Genomic DNA, 16,332 nt, shown 5'->3' on the forward strand with positions numbered 1-16,332 from the left:
TTTCCTCTGAACCAAGGGGTTCAGAGGTGGAACACGTGCGCGCAGGAGTCTGCGCGTGCGCACTGAAATTCCTTTTTTTTTTAAAACAGGGTTGCCCGTGCGATAAGGCCTCCAGTTTTTACGCGAGAAAAAAGCAGACGTAAGTACTTAGTTTTAAAAGGTAAGTGGTCTATCAATTAAAGTTAGAATTTTTTTTCCACAGGTTTATTATTTTTAAAGACTTTACAGTAAGGTAAGTATTTTTAGACCCGATTTGTTAAATTTTTTTTTTTCTCGAAAATTTGAATAATTGTTTAAAATAGTTTTTTACAGTTATTAATAGTTCATTTAATTAGTGGGATTTTTAAAAACTTTTATTTGAAGTTTAAGTACTGTTTTGGGCACCCGGAGTTTTCATGAGTTTGACAGTTCTTACTATCAAACTCATGAATGAACTTTTGCAACCTCCGATTGGTTGCCCAGTGCTCATGTGATCCCAGCCGGCTCATCGAACTAACTACGCCACCGGATCACGTAAGCACAGCGCGCCGGGAGCTGAACCGGGCCACTGACAGGAAATCCACGCAGGGCCAGGCTTCAACTGTCGGCGCGCTATGTAAGTGTAGGTCGGGGGCTTGTACCCGCGGGAAGCCCCCGACACCAATTTCTGGGCCAATGCAGAAAACCGTCCTGAACACGCTCAAGAAATTTGTTATCTTTCTGACATGAGCTCGCTGTCTATATGGAAGTTAAAATCCCCTATTAAAGCCACACTGCCTCTCAGGAGTGAGAGGGCAGGGTTCAGGATTAAATTCTGAAAGACAGTACCTCTGACAGTGCAGCACTCCCTCTGGCACTGAAGTGTCAGTCGAGATTATGTGCTCAAGACTCTGGAGTGAGGCTTGAACTCGGGGTGAGTCTAAGCCGACACCTGGGCTCAGAAAACCAGAAGGAAGGAAGAACCAGAGCTTTGTACATATTGATTGAACTGTATTCAAATATATGTGAAAGTCTTTAACTATGTTGGGCAATTGAACCAGTCTTCTTCATTTGTTCAAACTCCACATACAGAAAAAAATAGCAAAGCAGTGGGAAAACAAAGGGCAGGAACCCCCTGATCTAAATATTAAGACTAGGTTAGAACACAGCTGTGCCAAAGTGCACCATCAAATCTAGACTATAATGCTAAGTGAAAGCAGGAACGTTACTCCAAGTAGCAACCTTGTAAACAGTATTGGGAACCTGCTCATCCTCTCACATGTTAGCACAAGATGGCAACACCAGAGATAGAATGCGTTTACCTTTCCCTGGGGGCTCCTGACCAGTAAAGGAAAAGACATATTCTGTAACCCAATTTGATAAACTCTGTTTAGTAATGGATTTACTTCCCACTCAAACAACAATTCTATACACTGGCATAAGTCTTCTATTTATGTAGAAGGCAAATGTTTTGTGCTCATCACTGGAAGAAGCATGCAGTGGCAAGTAAAAATCAGTAAGTGATTTACTGAGAGAAATTAAACTCAAGACACTTTTATAGACAAAAATAACTGAGGGTGATCAACAGCTCGAAAGGGTTTCCAGAAAATGTGGTTGAAGCGAGGATGCCGGATTCATTAAAAGAAAATCCCAATGCTGTAATGGGAAGATGATAGGGTTCGAGCTTTGGAAAGATGAGATCAAACCTTGCGAGTATCACACCACAGGCTGCGTTTACCCACCAAGTGGTCGGTGAAGCTAAAAAACGTAGAATCATAGAAATTACAGCACGGAAGGAGGCCAATTGGCTCATTGTGCCTGTGCTGGTGCTAATCCTTCAACTGTAACTAACGCCATTTCCCTGGCTTATTTTCTCTACTGCAAACCGTCTTTTCTAGCCCCTCGCCCCTGTCTTCTTCACCCTCACCTCCAACAACAAGTGCGAGGAGCTCATGGACTTCTTTGTCACTAAGATTGAGACCATCTGACTCTGCCTCTTCTCTCCCTTCCCCAGCACGCCCAGCCAAACTTCCTCTAAGGTTCCCCACTGCCCTAGACCTGAAATCACATCTTTCTCTAGTTTCTCTCCCATCTCCCCTCATGCCCTCTCCGAGTTCATCTTGTCCATGAGACCCACCTCCTGCACCCTTGACCCTATTCCCACTTAACTACTGACCATCCAACTTCCCTTCCTGGCTCCCATGTTAGCTGATATTGTTAACGGTTCTCTCTCCTCAGATACTGTCTCCTTCTCCTTCAAATCTGCCGTCATCGCCCCTCTTCTCAAAAGACCAACCCTTGACCCCTCTGTCCTTGCAAATTACCGCCCCATCTCCAACCTCCCTTTCCTTTCCAAAGTCCTTGAACATGCTGTTGCCTCCCAAATCCATGCCCATCTTTCCCAGAACTCCATGTTTGAATCCCTCCAATCAGGTTTCCACCCCACTACAGTACCGAAACTGCTCTTATCAAAGTCACAAATGACATCCTATGTGACTGTGACAAAGGTAAACTATCCCTCCTCGTACTTCTTGATCTGTCTGCAGCCTCTGACACGGTTGACCACACCATCCTCCTACAAGGCCTCTCCAGCATCGTCCAGCTGGGTGGGACTGCACTCGCCTGGTTCCATTTCTATCTATCCAGTTGTAGCCAGAGAATCACCTTTCTCTTCCTGCTTCTGCACCATTACTTCTGGTGTCCCCCAAGGATCTATCCTTGGCCTCCTCCTATTTCTCATCTACATGCTGCCCCTCGGCGACATCATCCGAAAACACAGCATCAGTTTCCACATGTACACTGACAGCACTCAGCTCTACCTCACCACCACCTCTCTCAACCCCTCCACTGTCTTTAAATTGTCAGACTGCTTGTCCGACATCCAGTACTGGATGAGCAGAAATTTCCTCCAACTAAATATTGGGAAGACCGAAGCCATTGTCTTCGGTCCCCGCCACAAACTCTGTTCCCCAGCCACCGACTCCATTCCTCTCCCTGGCAATTGTGAGGCTGAACCAGTCTGTTCGCAACCTTGGTGTCATATTTGACCTCGAGATGAGCTTCTGACCACATATCCGCAGCATAACTAAGACCGCCTATTTCCAAATAACAACAGAAAATGCTGGAAAAACTCAGCAGGCCAGTTTTTGCTGAGTTTTTCCAGCATTTTCTGTTGTTATTTCGGATTTCCAACATCTGCAGTATTTTGCTACCGCCTATTTCCACCTCTAACATCGCCGGTCTCTGCCCCATCACAGCTCAGCTGCTGTTGAAACCCTCATCCATGCCTTTGTTACTGCTAGACTTGACTATTCCACTGTACTCCTGGCTGGCCTCCCACGTTCTACCCTACGTAAACTTGAGGTCGTCCAAAACTCTACTGCCTGTGTCCTAACTCACACCAAAACCCGTTCGCCCATCACCCCTGTGCTCGCTGACCTACACTGGCTCCCAGTTAAGCAACGCCTTGGTTTTAAAATTCTCATCCTGGTTTTCAAATCCCTCCATGGCCTCGCCCCTCCCTATCTCTGTAATCTCCTCGAGCTCTACAACCGTCCGAGATATCTGCACTTCTCCAATTCTGGCCTCTTGAGCATCCCTGATTTTAGGCGCTCCACCATTGGCAGCTATGCCTTCCTCCTTTAAGACGCTCGTTAAATCCTAGCTCTTTGACTAAGCTTTTGGTCATCTGCCCTAATATTGCCTTATGTGGGCTCGGTGTCAAATTTTGTTTGATAATGCTCCTGTGAAGCGCTTTGGGATGTTTTACTATGTTAAAGGCATTATATAAATACAAGTTGTTGTTGTATCATTTTATATTATTCCTTTACAAACACTGATTCAATTGTATTTTAAATGTGCCTCAATAGCCACCTATGGCCAAGCATTTCATGTTCTACTAGGAGGCTGCGTGAAAAAAAATCCTTCTAATTTCCCTCTTTGTTCTTTTAGTAATAATCCTCAGTCTATGCTCCTCGTTACAAATTCACCGAGCAGTGGAAACCATCTTTCACTGTTTACGCTCTCAAAACCTTTCATTATTCGTAACACGTCTACTGGATCCCCCCTAAACTTCTCTGTTCCACTTTTTCAGCCTTTCTTCATAACTATAATCTCTCATTTCTGGTATCATTCTAGTAAATCTAAGCTGTGTCCCCTCCAGGGCTCTAATATTGTTCCTATAACGGGGTGCCCAGAATTGCATGCAATATCTAACTTGTGGCCTAACCAATATCTTGTGCAAATTTAACATAATGGCCCTGCAAGTGTGGTGTCTGTCTCTTTGACATGCCCTGCAAGTTCCTGATTTCTGCATGCGCGTATGTGTTGACAGGCCATCCATGGGGCCAGCAATTGCCCACAAGTCTTACGGTTGATGCAAGCAGGTAAGGGGCCTGCTTGCATCAGTGTAAGGGGATATCTAAGGCTTAAATAAAACATTTAAAAATCCAAATTTTGCACATACACTTTATTAAATGAGCTTATGCAAATATTCTCCCGCATTACAGTCTTAATGATGTTTAAAATGATCAAAAAATAATTTTTTTTATTGAGGTTGGTGCAATGAAGGAACTTATGAATAAAATTACAATTCTGTACATTGTATAATATTAGATTTGGGGCTTCCATTGCATATCATTTGGGAATTCCCTTCATAAATGATTGCAATAGAATTTTCCTTTGTCATTGGAGGACCGGGCCCACGCGATCACAGGTATGCTTCCCAACCGACTGCGTCCCTGGGATCCATGGGCCATTACGCCGCACTCCGCTTCGAGGCCCGAGACCACAACTATTCACAGCCTGGGCGCCAGCAGGTAATTTTGTAAATGTTTCGCGGGTCGGAGGCGTACTCCGGAGGTACGCCTTCGACTGCAATTTCTCGGCCAATATCATTGCTTTTATATTCAATGTCCCTATATATAAAATCTAGAAATCCATCAGACCATTGCACTGTTCTTTTTCCCATTTCTTTGGATTGAATTGCATCTGTCACCTATCTGCCCATTGTTAATCTATGTCCTCCTGAAATTGCCTGCATCCTTCTCAGTTTACCATGCCCCCTAATTTGATTTCATCAATAAACTTCAATATTATTCCTCTGGAGCCTATGTCCTCAGCCTTCCTAATCTCCATTTTTGTTTTCTTTCTCTATATTTCTCATTGTTTTCTTCTGTATTATTCCCGCCTTATAGTTATCATATAATTATTCAAAATTGGGTGCAAGGATAAACCCAGCAACTTGTTCAAAAAAGGGTGTAAGGATAAACCCAGCAACTACAGGCTAGTCAGCTTAACCTCGGTGGTGGGGATGCTTTTAGAAACGATAATCCGGGACAAAATTAGCAGTCACTTGGACAAGTGTGGATTAAATAAGGGAAGCCAGCACAGATTTGTTAAAGGCAAATCGTATTTAACTAACTAGATTGAGTTTTTTGATGAGGTAAGAGAGAGGATTGATGAGGGCAATGTGGTTGACGTGGTGTATATGGACTTCCAAAAGGCGTTTGATAAAGTGCCACATAATAGGCTTGCCAGCAAAGTTGAAGCCCATGGAATAAAGGGACAGTGGCAGCATGGATACAAAATTGTCTAAGTGACTGGAAACAGAGCGTAGTGGTGAACGGTTGTTTTTCGGACTAGAGGAAGGTATACAGTGGTGTTCCCCAGGGGTCGGTACTAGGATCACTGCTTTTTTTTATATATATTAATGACTTGGACTTGGGTGTATAGTGAACAATGAGAAGGATAGGGATAGACTTCAAGAGGACATAAGACAGGTTGGTGGAATGAGCGGACACGTGGCAGATGAAGTTTAATGCAGGAAGTGCAAAGTGATATATTTGGTAGGAAAAACGAGGAGAGGCAATATAAACTAAAGGGTACAATTCTAAAGGGGGTGCAGGAACAGAGAGACCTGGGGGTATATGTGCAAGGTTGAAGGTGGCAGGGCAGGTTGAGAAAGCGGTTAAAAAAGCATACGGGATCCTGGGCTTCATAAATAGAGACCTAGGGCTCGAATTTCATCAGGCTGTTGAGGCGGGATTGGAGGCATGTGGTGGGTTAAAATCGCGAAATTGTGGGGCACAAACCCATCCCGCCCCCATGCCAGTTTCAAAGGAGGCGGGTACCCAACCTGTGCTGGGAGCCGCCTCCCCGAGGCGGGAAGGGGATTAGTGCCAATTAACTGCCTGTTACCAGGTAGTTTTTAGCCTAACCACTATTTTTATCCCTGAAGTGTGGGCTACCCGATGGCTCCAACCCACGCCAAGTTAGCGAGGTGGACCGTCGGGCTGAAGGACTTGGGAGGGTTCAAGATGTCCGGTGTTCAGGTGAGTGATGGGTGCATGAGTGCAGAGGTAAATGTGTTTGGTGTGTGTAAAGTGTTTAAATAAGTTTTACTTACCTTTTCTTACTAATGCAGCCTTCCTTCCTTCAGGTCTCGGGAGTCCCTCATCTCACCGGCACAGAAAGCAGAATGGCTGCGAGCTGTCAAAATCTGCAGCATTCTGCTTTCTGTTCTGGAGAGACCTCTAAATCAGCCTGAGAGGAAGGAATTAACTTAGAGTACAGATTGTCAGTGTTTGGCAGCTTCAAAGAGCTGTCAAACGCTGATACTTCATCTGTCAAAAGCTCTTGACAGATGAAATGTCAATCTGTGACGTCACCTGTTGCCGGGTGGCCCTTAATCTCAACAAGGTCAATCAAGTGAAAATCGAGTGGATTGGCCACAACTCGATGGAGGCGGGACTACAACCCCAAAAGTTGTAGTCCTGCCTCCTACACGCCTCCATTGATAAAATCCAGCCCATAGAGTACAAAAGCAAGGAAATTATGATGAACCTTTATAAAACACTGTTTCGGCCACAGCTGGAGTATTGTATGCAATTCTGGGCACTGCACTTTAGGAAGGCCTTAGAGAGGGTGCAGAAAAGATTTACAAGAATGGTTCCAGGGATGAGGAACTTCAGTTACGTGGATAGACTGGAGAGGCTGGGGTTGTTCTCCTTAGAGTAGAGAAGGTTGAGAGGAGATTTGATAGAGGTGTTCAAAATCATGAGGGGTCTAGACAGAGTAGAGAGAAACTGTTCCCATTGGTGGAAGGGTCGAGAACCAGAGGACACAGATTTAAAGGTGATTGGCAGAAGATCCAAAGGCGACATGAGGAAAATCTTTTTTACGCAGTGAGTGGTTGTGATCTGGAATGCACTGCTTGAAAGGGTGGTGGAGGAAGACTCAATCGTGGCTTTCAAAAGGGAATTAGATAAGTATCTGAAGGAAATTTTTGTTGCAGGACTACAGTGAAAGGGCAGGGGTGTGGGACTAGCTGAAGTGCCCTTGCAGAGAGTCGGCATGGGCTCGATGGGCCGAATGGTCTCCTACAGTGCCGTAATGATTCTATGGGGGAAAATTTTGGTTGCTTTGCGCTTCCTGTTAGCGCCCCGAGGGGACTAACAGGGTGCAAAGCAACCAGTGCCCGGGAGTGGCGCCGCAAACGCCTCCCACGAAATTCAGCGGGAGGTTAGCGGTGGCAGTAGCCGGTAGCACCCTGCGGCACTGTGCCTCCGGTGATGATGTCATCACCGTGCGCAGCGCCCCGGCTGCAAATTTGGCTCGTGCCCCCTGACCTACCACCGGACGCTATGTCTGACAGGGTCAGGGTGGCGTTTTTGTGGCCGGGGCAGCGATAATTAAAGGGCAGGTGCCGGGCGGCCATTTTTTTGGGGCCGCCTGCCAGCACCTGCCCTCTCTGGCCTCCTTCTGCAGGGTGCCGGCTGTGATCCGTCAGCCCGGCAGTCCTCGAGTGCCGGGCTCTTTTGCCAGCACCTCGCTCCCCAGTGGTCCAGCAGGGCCCCGGTGCACGCTGCGCTAGGCCCCTCCTCTTTAATCAGGGGAGGAAGGCCAGCAATACCACGACGCTACGTGTCAACGCGCATGGCGCTGCTGCACGTAGTACCGCGATATTCAATGGGAGCACCCCAAGAGGGAGGGGGAGCGCTTGCAGTGGGGGCGCTAACTTTATCGGGGCGCTAAAATTTATCGCCCCAAAGGGGGCGTGGGCCAACTTTCCCCCCATATGTCTGTCTTTAGATCTAACCTTTGCTTTTGCAAAAGCTGTGACAGAACTTTTGCATCAAAATTATTACAACTTCAATATTTTCAAAATGTATAAAAAGACTAATTTTAAAAAACATGATGGATGCTTTCCACCTCCATTGGCGACCATCATAATTGCTGACAACAATATGAGGAAAAATAATCATGGTGCATGTCAGGGTCAGGTCTTGAATACAATAGGGGTGGAGAAAAGCATCCAATGAGGCACAAAATGCTTAAAGAGACCTGAACTGTTGCTGGATGACTGAGTATTTATTTGCATGTGGAAGTTGAAAAGATGATGAGCAATGATGACAGGTATAAAAGTACACTCTGCAATTTCATCCCTCCTGATTAAAAAAATAAACCATCCTCTCCAAACTGCACGTGCTCTACCCACGGAATCAACCATGCCTGAAATGCCTGTTTCTGGAACATTAACGATGCTCTTGGGCTACTATGAAATGCTGTAGCAGTCTTTTCAAGTGCTCGTTCTATATTGGCTCAGGACCTCTCTGTGCCAAATACAGTTCTTGGTGACCCAGTCAATAATGAGAATCTGAGGAATACTTAGGTAAAATGTCACGGGGGTGGGGGCAGGGGGGGTAGGGGAGGGGGAGATCCAAAGTTGACGCTCCCTTTCTGTTGCAAAGCACCATGCATTTTGCAAAATGTGAAACTAATTTCAGTGACAGACAGTAACAGGTACTGGTAATGCATCTTACTGCAACAATACCAAGTTTTAAAGAAAGACTTACATTTATATAGCGCTTTTCACGACCGTCGGACGTCCCAATGCGCTTCACAGCCAATGAAGTACTTTTGGAGTGTAGTCACCATTGTAATATAGGCAACGCTGCAGCCAATAGGCGCACAGCAAACAGCAATGTGATAATGGCCAGATTATCTGTTTTAGTGATGTTGATCGAGGGATAAACATTGGCCAGGACACCGGGGTAACTCCACTGCTCTTTGAAATACAGGAAACTCTCTTTTACCTGACACCGACGGGACTGGCGTGGTGCCGGTTTATCAAAAAGTCCGGATTACAGAGAGATATAGTAAAAGGTACGAGAGCCAGGCTTCCCCAGGTGCAGGAACGCCGGCCACAAGATCCAGGCATCCCTGTTGCTTAGCAACAGGTGCAGGAACCCCGGTTACACAGCCACAGATCCAGGAACGGCCACTAATATGAAGTAAAACTTACCTGAACCTACTCCTGAATTTTGCTGGTTAACAGAGATTTCCAGTTATTTAGGTGCCGGTAAATCAAGAGTTTCCTGTAGTGCCATGGGATCTTTTAGCAAACGGGGCCTCGATTGAACGTCTCATCTGAAAGACGGCACCTCAGACAGTGCAGCACTCCCTCAGTACTGCACTGAAGTGTCAGCCTAGATTTTTGTGCTGAAGTCACTGAGTGGGGATTTGAACCCACAACCTTCTGACTCGGAGGCGAGGGTGCTACCCACTGAGCCACGGCTGACAATATAATGGGTTGGTCTTATTCACTTCTACAGTGTTCAGTCAAGGTTTTCACATATCAATCCTCATTAGGTGAAAGTAAGTATAATCGTATACATAATGGACTACTGGGGCTTTCAACAGAGAGGTCACAAACATGCTAATTGCCATTCAGTGCGTAAGTCTGCTCCTCCATTTGTGTTGTGTGACGCATTCTTTGTCAGATAGGTTACCTGCATTGTCCTGATTTACTGCTGCTTCAGGGACTTTTTCAAATGTCCTTTGCACGTCCACCTCAATGCAACTATCTGTGTTCTGCAGCAGTGGCATTTTAGCTGAACTGAATTAGATTTCCGAACACATCTCTGCAATATGTAGTTCAAAAGGCTCGCAGGACACAGCAAACAGAATAGGTAAAGCAGCACTCTACTAGAGACAAGTACAAATTCTGGAATTCAAACAATCCTGTGAATTTATCAGAACGGCTCTGAATGCTATTATATAATACAAATTGAGTCGCTCCTTGAAATATCTTCAAATGGGCAGTTGATAAAAGATTTTATAAACTGATACATTGGAAACTGAACAGAAATATAACTTCATCCAGATAATCAGGCCATAAAATTAAAGCAGTGAAATTAATGCTGAATTTAAACAATCCTGTGGATTTTATATCAAAATGTCTCAATGCTATTCCCATTTTTCATATAATATAAATTGAAGGTAGGAACAGGAGTAGGCCATTCAGCCCCTCAAGCTTGCTCTACCATTATTCTTCTCTTCTTCTCAGGCAGTCCCTCGGAACCGAGGATGACTTGCTTCCACATAAAAAATGAGTTCTCAGGTGGCTGATGAGTCCAATGCTGGACCTACAGTGTCGGTCACAGGTGGGGCAGACGGTGGTTGAAGGGGCGGGTGGGTGGGGTGTGCTGCCTGCGCTTGGCTTCCGCTTGCTCCCGGCGAAGAGACTCGAGGTGTTCGGCGCCTTCCCGGATGCTTCTCCCTCACTTTGTGCGGGCTTGGGCCAGGGATTCCCAGGTGTCGGTGGGGATGTTACACTTTTTCAAGGAGGCTTTGAGGGTGTCCTTGAAGCATTTCCTCTGCTCACCTGCGGCTCTCTTGCCGTGCCGGAGCTCCGAGTAGAACGCTTGTTTTTGGGAGTTTCGTGTCGGGCATGCGGACAATGTGACCCGTCCATCGGAGCTGATCGAGCGTGGTCAAAGCTTCGATGCTGGGGATGTTGGCCTGAGCAAGAACACTGATGTGGGTGCGCCTATCCTGCCAATGGATTTGCAGGATCTTGCGGAGGCAGCGTTGGTGGTACCTCTCCAGTGCTTTGAGGTGCCTGCTGTACATGATCCATGTCTCTGAGGCATACAGCAGGGCGGGTATCACTGCTGCTCTGTAGACCATGAGCTTAGTGCCGGGTTTGAGGTCCTGGTCTTCAAACACTCTCTTCCTCAGGCGACTGAAGGCTGCACTGGCATACTGAAGGCGGTGTTGGGCTTCATCATCGACGTCTGCCCTTGTTGACAGTAGGCTCCCAAGGTATGGGAAGTGGTCCACGTTGTCCAAGGCCTTGTCGTGGATTTTGATAATCGGGGGGGGCAGTACTGTGTGGCGGGGACAGGTTGGTAGAGGACCTTTGTCTTACGGATGTTTAGTGTAAGGCCTATGCTCTCGTATGCTTCGGTGAAGGTGCTGACAATGGTTTGGAGTTCGACCTCCGAGTGAGCGCAGACGTAAGCATCGTCTGCATACTGTAATTCGATGACAGGGGATGGGACAACCTTGGATCTGGACTGGAGGCGACAGAGGTTGAACAGTTTCCCGTTTGTTCTGTAAATTAGCTCCACTCCAGCGGGGAGCTTACTGAGGGTGAGATGGAGCATTGCAGCAAGGAAGATCGAGTAGAGCATTGGTGCGATGACACAGCCTTGCTTGACCCCAGTTCGTACATGAATTGGGTCTGTGGTGGAACCGTTGGTCAGGATCACGGCTTGCATGTCGTCGTGAAGCAGACGGAGGATGGTGACAAACTTTTGAGGGCAGCCAAATTTGAGGAGGACACTCCATAATCCCTCACAGTTGACAGTGTCGAAGGCCTTTAGATCAATTCAATTAGATCATGGCTGATCTATAACTCAACAAGAATGAGAGTTGATCTCATTGAAACATCTAAGATTCTGAGGGCTTGACAAGGTAGATGCTGCAAGACTGTTTCCCCTAGTTGGAGAGTCTAAAACTAGGGGGTATAGTCTCAGGATAAGGTGTCGGCCATTTAGGACTGAGAGGAGGAGAAATTTCTTCACTCAGAGGGTTGTGAATCTTTGGAATTCTCTACCCTAGAGGGCTGCTCAGTTGATGAGTATATTAAAGGCTGAGATTGATAGATTTTTGGACTCTAAGGGAATCAGACATGGAGTTGAGGTCGAAGGTCAGCCATGATCTTATTGAATGGCGGAGCAGGTTCGGGGGGCTGTATAGCCTACTCCCGCTCCTAATTCTTATGTCCTTATTTACCTGCCACTGCTCCATATCCTTTGATACTCTCACTGAGCAAAAATCTATCCATCTCAGTCGTGAAAATTTGAGTTGACCCAGCATCCTCAGACTTTTAGGGGAGAAAGTTCCAGATTTTCACTACCCTTTGTGTGAAAAATATTTCTTGATTTCAGTCCTAGCTCTAATTTTAAGATTAGTTCAGGATTCCCCCACCAAGAATAGTACCGTGGATCAGTTTTTGTTTCATTTCTCGAATTGTACTTCTTAAAAGTTAGCATTAGAAACATTGAAAATTATCTTTGCAGTTATAAAGAGAAAAAAATCTCGATTTTGTAATTCTGAAAACATTGTTCAGTGCTCATAGATTAATAAAGAGACAATGGGTACTGTTATTTGCCATTTAGCTTGTTGCTTTTAAGGAAGTGTTGTGGCTAATCAAGACTGTCGTTTTAATGTTACTTCTTATTCTCTAATAAACAGATTTACTCTAGAAGATGGCATCAACAACCGCAAGTCAATGCAAGTTCACGTTCATGAACTGAAGCAGCTTTGGCACACAGTCTTATATATAGCAATGGATCAAACTTCATAGTTTTGAAGACTCTTATAGACTTGGGAAATCTTATTTTGTCAGGCTACAATATCAGACGCTCAACCTTATTTGAGAAAGCCACAGACATTTTTTGTGGAACACCACACGGTATGTTACACTAAATATAGACTGAATAGTGTTCAGTGTTCTGCAAAATGTGCTTTTCATTACAAATAAGTGAGACATTTATACTGGGATTGGAACAGTCACAAAAATTCCTGGGAGTTTTTGTTCATCACTGAAAGCAAACTGTAAAAAATGTTCTGGTGCTACTTTCCTTTACTGCAGCCACCCCAAGTTCAATTTTCCTCAGCAATACCTCAATGTGAGAAGGTACATGTCATGCTATATTTGAATTTAAATTAGTCTAACACACTGCACCACTTTAAATTAATTCTTGAAAATTAACAAAAGGATCCTTCAAACAAAATGCAATACAAATTTATCCATAGCTCCATATAGATTCATAGATGATATCTAATAATAATTCCTACAATACAATGGTGACGACACTTCAAAAGTATTTAATTGGCTGTAAAGCGCTTTGGGACATCCTGAGGTCGTGAAAGGCGCTATATAAATGCAAGTTCTTTCTTTTCTTTCTTTAATAACTAGCAGTCTTATTCTGAAGCCTTCCATTATTTGTTGTTTTTTTAAAATATTCATTTACGGAATGGGGGCATCGGCAGCATTTATTGCCCTTCCCTAATTGCCCTCGAGAAGGTGGTGGTGAGCTGCCTTCTTGACAACTGAGTGGCTTGCTAGGCCATTTCAGAGGGTAGTTTAAGAGTCAACCACATTACTGTGGGTCTGGAGTCACATATAGGCCAGACTGGGTAAGGATGGCAGTTTTCCTTCCCTAAAGTGAACCAGCTGGGTTTTTACGACAATCCAGTAGTTTCATGGTCACCATTACTGATACTAGCTTTTTATTCCAGATTTATTTAATTAACTGAATTTAAATTCCCCAGCTGCCGTGGTTCAGACCTCTGGATTACTAGTCCAGTAACATAACCACAATGCTACCATTCCCATATTGTGTTTGCTTTCTTATTTATAACTTTCCCCTTTTTACAAAAAATATTTTTTTCCCCCATCTATCCCATGCACCATTTGGTGATCTGTCTCCTGATCATAGCTGCTCTGTTATCAGCTGCTGTTTGATACATAACAGCACAGTGTGCACTTCATCTCTGCTCTCAATCTGGGGGCAAGTCTCCCCCAACAGTCTAGCTAAGAGCAGCAACTTACCACATGCAGAATTGCAGGTGTGAAACCCTGTCCTTGAGGTTCATTTTCCAGGCTCACACATGAAGCATAGCTACTCAGGGAAGGTACTGGGAGCACTACCAACTATGAAAGAGTATCCCAGCATGAGTCACTAGCTTCACAACAACAGGAGAAAAAGCATGGAAAATTGGAGGAAGGAAAATAATAATGGCTATCGGCTTTTGCGCTGTGCTCAAATTTAGCTCAATATCAACTGCATTACTGATTTAAGTTCATAAAAGATATTAGGTTTTCATAACCAGCGGTCACTAGTCTTGGGGGGGGCACAGAAGGAGAAGTAATTAGAGTGTTGTGGTAAACCACTTTTATCGTTCACTATCGTTACACTATGGTTATCACTGTTATATCGTTACACTATGGTTATCACTGTTTACACTGTTGTATCACTACACGAGGTCGCCTCTTGCCACGCTGTTATGCCTGGGCTGACCACTGCTGACTCCGCCCATGGCTCCACCTACTTGCCCAGGTATAAAGGTGGTCGATTGGCTGGTATTCCTCCTTGTTGGATCCGATCACCCACGAGGGTGGGCTCTGTTATTTAGCCAATAAAAACCTATAGTTACTGTCTTAACTCGTCGCTTTTCATTGGGTGAATTGATAGGTATATCAATTTTATTGGCTAAATTTTGAAATGTCTTTAACGGAGCAGCCAAACGACCAGTCAGACGCCCAGCTACAACAGCCACAGCAGCCGGCCTGGCTGCGAGCCCTCCGACCGCCGTACCTGGATCTAAACCCACAGGCAGCAAACTCAGCCCTCGACTTCAAACACTGGCTGAGCTGTTTCGAATCCTACCTGGGAGAATCCGGCGTGCCTCAGAGATCCAAACTAAGAGTTCTGACCGCCCAAGTGAGCCCTAAAGTATTTGCACTCATCCAGGACCTTACTACATACGAGGCCGCCCTCAACCTGCTGAAAGAGCAGTACCGGAGCCCGGTAAATTCTATGTATGCCAGACATCTCCTAAGATCCCGCCCGCAACAGCCAGGAGAGTCTGTAGATGAATTTTTACGGGCGCTACAAACACTCGGCAGGGACTGTGACTTTAAAGCTGTAACGGCTGCAGAAAATACTGAAGAGAATATCCGCGATGCCTTCGTGAAAGGCCTTCGGTCCGACTACTCACGGCAAAGACTGCTCGAATCAAAGGACCTCGACCTGAACACAGCTGCAGCCCTCGCTCGCTCTCTGGAAGTGGCCCATCGGGACCTCGAGGCGTATTCCAGGTACTGTGCTGCGTGACCCTGGGACTCGGGCCCGACCCCGACCGCAATACCCCTCGCACCGCTGCCTCTGGGACCTACCTCAGCGTCGGCGTCCCGGACCCGATCGGGACAGCCACCCCCTGTACCGGCTGCGACATCGGAGCCCCGCGATCGGGCCGCCGGCTGCTTTTTCTGTGGCCAGGCGAAACACCCGAGGGCGCGCTGCCCTGCAAGAAACGCGACCTGCTCCGACTGCCACAAGAAAGGCCACTTCGCGAAGGCCTGCAGGGGGAAAGCCACAGACACCAGCAGTGCCTCATGCGAGTTGTGGGGGCGGCCATCTTTCATCAAGGCCACAGATGCCAGTATCCCCTCGTGAGAGTCGTGGGGGTGGCCATCTTTGATCAAGGCCACCGACACCGGCAGTGCCTCATGTGAGTTGTGGGGGCGGCCATCTTCTCCGCCATTTTATGCAACGTCGTGGGCACCGCCATTTTGTTCACCACACTCGACCGCCACCTTGTCTCCAGACCCGACCACAGCCTCACCCGCAGACTACAGCAGCTCGCTCAGCCATACACTAGCCTCCGTCACACTGGACCAAGCTCGCCCGCATCACCTGTCCAAGTCCATGATGGACATCAAAGTAAACGGCCACGCCACGACCTGCCTGTTCGACAGCGGAAGCACGGAGAGTTTCATCCATCCAGACACGGTGAGCCACTACTCCCTCACTGTCCAGCCAACGCGCAACCGGATCTCGATGGCGTCGAGGTCCCATTCAACAGACATCAGCGGATACTGTGTTGTGACCCTGTCGGTTAGGGGCGCGGAGTATAAAAATTTTAAACTTCTCGTCCTGCCCCAACTCTGCGCTGCCGTCCTACTAGGGCTGGATTTCCAATCCCACCTTCAAAGTGTCACTTTGGCATACGGTGGACCCCTCCCCCCACTCACAGTCGACAACCAACAGCCTTTAAACCGCCCACCGCGTACCACCTGCGGCCTATCCACCCTCAGGGTTCCGCCCCCCTCCCTGTTCGCCAACCTCACCCGCGACTGTAAACCCGTCGCTACCAAGAGCGGGCGGTACAGCGCCGGGGACAGAGCTTTTATTAGCTCTGAGGTGCAGCGTCTCCTGAAAGAGGGCATCATCGAGAGGAGCAACAGCCCCTGGCGTGCCCAGGTCGTAGTCGTTAAGACCGGCGATAAAAACCGCC

At 46.6% G+C, this 16,332-nt stretch overlaps 1 protein-coding gene and 1 long non-coding RNA gene across 4 annotated transcripts in view; one reads left to right on the plus strand and one right to left on the minus strand.

Moving 5' to 3' along the window:
- micu2 (mitochondrial calcium uptake 2) overlaps positions 1-16,332 on the minus strand; it is a 572,545-nt gene that overhangs the window by 168,983 nt on the left and 387,230 nt on the right. The window lies entirely within an intron of this gene.
- On the plus strand, positions 49-14,478 carry LOC147111861 (uncharacterized). Its single transcript, XR_015079755.1, has 3 exons — positions 49-139; positions 6,197-6,290; positions 12,502-14,478. It is a non-coding gene; the product is annotated as an uncharacterized LOC147111861 (long non-coding RNA).

The sequence above is a fragment of the Somniosus microcephalus genome, chromosome 10 (genome assembly GCF_052327205.1).
Source record: "Somniosus microcephalus isolate GS21.2 chromosome 10, FLI_Smic_1.0, whole genome shotgun sequence".
Taxonomy (NCBI): Eukaryota; Metazoa; Chordata; class Chondrichthyes; order Squaliformes; family Somniosidae; genus Somniosus; species Somniosus microcephalus.